The following is a 4,583-nucleotide window of genomic DNA, read 5'->3' as shown; positions in this document are numbered from 1 at the left end:
TGAACAGGTGATCTGAACAAACATCTTTTAACAGATTCCAATAAAATGATCAATTATGCAGAAATCCATGTGTATTGGATTGATACTGAAAGTGATAGCACTTCTACTACGACTGAAGCATATGAATTACTTGTATTTCAAGAATGTGTTCTGTTGTGTAGTCCCTGTTACTAACAGACCAGATGGCCAAACAAAGCAAAGTATAAATGGAAACAGACCGAGTTGGACTTCAGAGCTCCTGAATGTCATGGTGAGGCTTGAAGCCCTGGCTCAGGCGTGCTGGTGCTGCCGCCCCATGGCAGCAAATCTCGGAGCCTTCTGTCAGTATCGCTCTGCATCTCCCTCGTCCCCTTGCCTCGTGATTGCCTTCAGGGGCAGTGCCGCAGGTAAAGCGACATAATTTGAGGTCATGAAGTTCTGGACTCTACCCTGTATAGAGCACTACAACATTTCATAAACAATCTAAAATACTTAGGTGTGGATTAAAATGGCATAAGAATGAATTGATGGTAAACTGAATAAAACAGCCCTTCTGCCACAGGTGGAGGACGTGTTCTGTTTGCATAGTCTACCAAACTTGTTGCATTGCAGAAAGTACAACTACTTTATGAGTAAGGGGGATGCTGTGGTTACTTTTCCAATTTAGGATGTCACAGCTGCAAACATGTGGCTCAGCCCACAAGGATGACTGAATCTTGACAGTCAATATAAGCCTTCAAGTTTGCCTTTAAATCTTAAATCTTCAAAACTGTTCTAGATTAATCTGTCAACAGAACTATGTAGCAGTAATACTAGGTAAGAGGGGTGGGAGATCTTCTCTTAGTCTATGCTTCCAACTTAAAGCTCTGTTAACTCTGTTCCCTTGTGCTCAAAATGGTATGTATGTTTTCTTTTGATGGTACTTAACAACTACTGTTGTGATAACTTCTGTATTCTCCATTTGCCTTCTATGTGTGTGACTCGGTGAGTACTGAACTTAGTAAATTATTTTCCTTTTCCACTCATTTCCTCATTGCAGGGCAGAGTTTTGTATGTAACAGCCTCTAAAAATGTGACTCATGCAGCAGGGAGCATTGTTTCATTGTGAAATGCTGTTTATAATTAGACTGTTAAACTCAGGTGCATGTACTTAGAACAATTCTGGGGTGAGAGGATGCCTGGTAGCTATTTCTGATAAGTGCTCTGCAGAATGGCTATGCTGCTCTGCTCTTCCTCGGTGGGGAGGCATATTTGTAATGAGATAACCTGGTGTAGATAGATAATTCAAGTTTCTGGTTCTAACCATCTGTGGTGTCTTAAGCACCTTGATGCAGAGAGTCCATCTGGTTTCATGACTGCTAATAAGTACATGCAATCTGATTCACACTGTTACGAGCATAGACTGCTGGACACGAGTCCATCTGGTTTCATGACTGCTAATAAATACATGCAATCTGATTCACACTGTTATGAGCATAGACTGCAGGACACCATCATCAATGCTGCTGCACAGGAGTCCAGAACAGTGCTAGCACAAGGTGTTTCGGGATGCCAAGGGAGTTGGCACCCTTTACTTGATGTGTTTGATCCCATGTAAGTAACTTGGGCAGCTCCTCATTGTGGTTCTGTAATGCGTAAATAGAAATGAAATCTGTGGAGTTAGAAGATCTGGCCAAAATGCCCTGTCTTTAGTTTTGAGAAGTGTAGAATGAAGCAGATGCTGTGGGTAGAAAGAGAAGGAGCTTTTCTTCCAGCTGGCTAAATGGCACACTGCACCTTGATGTTGTTACCTTGCTATATGTACAATGAAGAAACTACGTTTAACTTGTCAAAATGAGCAAGTCCAAAGTGTCTGTGTCCAGAGATACCTCTATCTTGCTGAGAGGCGCTTCTAGTATGGTAGCATTCCCCAAGCACTGTTTGGTAGATGCTTTTTTTGTGTTATGTTCAGAGGCTTAAGTATAGAAGTTAAGGAGATACTTCATTGTTGTGTATTTGATCCTGTGTTAATACAAATGTGCTGAAAATGAAGTGGGCTTGAGAATGAATGCATTTGTGGTTTCTCATGCTGGGTTAACTGTTTTGTCACTTTGCCCTATTTTTATTTGAAAGCCCTCCATTGCCAAGTGCCTTTAATTTCAAGATTTTGCCCCTTCTTGGTTTTTTTTGTTTGACTGAATGCAGGATGTATGGATGTCTTTCCTAGAACTGGAATATTTGTATTAGTGCAGGAAAAAGGCTTCCTAACATGTTCTGGATCAAATTATTTATTCAGCAGCTACAGTATATTTGATTGCTGTGCAAACAAATAGATATTATCCCTTTGTCAGGGGTGTGTTGTCAAATACAATCTGTGCAAACTCATTGCTAGACTACTTCTCAGTTTTTAGTGTTAACCTGATTTACCAAATCTTGATTAAGGAGTTATTTTAGTTTTACTCTTTTCAAATATGGTGTTAATTACAGTCTGTAGTTTAAAGATTAAACACAGTATAAATGTTCTGTCATCACCTACCTGTGCAGTGGAGGAAACGCATAGGTTCGCTTTACTTTTCTATCCCAACCAGCCAAGTATTAAACATTACTGATGACTGATTTTTAACTGTTGTCTTGTAAAGACCAAAACTTGGAATGAGTTCCCGAGTTGCTCTTACCATTGGAAGTAAGGGGGGGGGGAAAGAAAAAATAGTCCCAAGTCTTGTAAGTAATGCATCCTTTAAATGGACGAAGGAATTTGAATTCTGGCCCTTTTGTTTGGCCTCCCATCCATGTGAATGCTGAAACACAACCCATGTGCATTGTATGTCCTGTGGTCTTTCAATGAAAGAAACCTTGTCAGTTTGTGGTTCTCCTTATATTCTTTCATCTCATTCAATGTTGGGGGTAGGAAGAGGTGAAAAAACAACCAAGTGTGTATCTGTTCTTAGGGTTCCTAGTCTAAGTAATTGGTTGTACAGATTGCAGGGGATGTTTTAAGCAGCAGGCTGTTTGCTATCATCATTGTGGATCTTTCTTGAAACAGAAAAATTATCCTTGATTTATAGACTATTAGAAATTTCCTATCTGGGAAACCTTATTTAATCCAACTTGCCAATGCCAAACTATCTTTATATAGCATCATGAACAAACTGTTCAGTTTTAATATCATGTGTCTGTACTTGAGGGTAGCATTTGATATATTGCCTCACATCTTAATTGCAAAATTAATCTGTTTAGGTCTGTCTGTCACATGATGCTGAAAGACAGGAAAAACACCTAATGAAAAACAGGGAAATCATTGACGTTAACAGGAGAGCAGTCCAGGAGCTGACACACAACCATGCGTTAAGCAGTTTCATTCAAAAGCTCTGTATATTAATGAAACAAGTCAACTCCCTATGATTTTACTCTGTCAGAATTGTTGCAAGCCTATGATGACTATTGCTGTAGATCTTCCCTGTTGCCCATCCCTAGTCCTTCCTTGCCCACTGTAGTGACTCAACAGCCGGGGTGACATAAGAATACTGTTTTCCAGGATTTTATGGATTATATATGAGTTGATTAAAGTGGCTCATGGTAATCAGTCAGTATTCACAGTTTTAGGCAGCTGGGCGAGGGTGAATGGTGCTTCCCTGATAGCAGCCTCTTCTAGAGGGGGGAACAGGTACATCTTTATTCATCGCTTAACAAAAACTGGCTGCTGTACAGAAGACCTAGCAATAGCACAGCAGTACTTGACAGGGATTTATTGCTCCTGCTAAGAAGCGAGGTGTGTTAATCTCTACAGCATGCTGCATTAGTGCAGCTGTACCACTCTGCTCCTCTGGAAGTAGTTCAAATGTCCTTGCAAAACTCAGTGTTTCCCTGTGTATACATAGTCACTGTCTGTTGTGGGCAGATACCTTACCAGCTTTATCTTAAGACACCTAAACTTGGATGCTTCTGTGTGTGTGCGCCTGCATACTGAGTGTTGAAGCTGCTGTTATAGATGGTGGAGCTGTATTCTGTGCATGGAGCCTCAATAGCTATTCAGCCCACTCCACACCTACATTAAACTCCAAGTATAGTGGAAACTTAGTCACCTTGTCCACATAGAGGCAACTCCATTTAGGTGTTGTCTAGAGGCAAATCTTAACCATCCTTTCCCGTATCTTCAAGGCTACAGTGGTCCTGCAGTTTTTGCCTCTGACACTTCTGTATAATGACTATATCTAGGTTTTTTAATTTGGTGTTGTAACTAATGTACCTGCAAATACCCCTGTTCTAAGGGTCTGTTCTTGCCCTTTGGTCCTTTAGGTATATAGAAGTGCATCTCAAAGCCCAGTGTTGTCTTTTGTGTGGACCTACGCAGGTAATGTATGATAATGACTGTCATGAGCTATGATGTGTTGCTGTTACCCCAAGGACTCCCTTTATTTTGCCTGTTGCAGAGCCCTGCCAGTTTTTAAGTTGTGAGCAACGTATGGTTTCTTTGGCATAACCACTGAAGCCTGCACTTGCAACAGTGTTCAGCATTCCTTCTAGCTTGAATGAGTAAGGATCTATAAAGTAAAGCTCACAAGACAGCTGATCAGAGGAATCTGTTCTGTGCATTCTGCTACAAAGCTCAATTGTAAGAACCGCTC

The sequence above is a fragment of the Cariama cristata genome, unplaced genomic scaffold, assembly GCF_000690535.1.
Source record: "Cariama cristata isolate BGI_N322 unplaced genomic scaffold, ASM69053v1 scaffold1003, whole genome shotgun sequence".
NCBI lineage: Eukaryota > Metazoa > Chordata > Aves > Cariamiformes > Cariamidae > Cariama > Cariama cristata.
Note: the sequence above shows the minus strand (reverse complement) of the source record.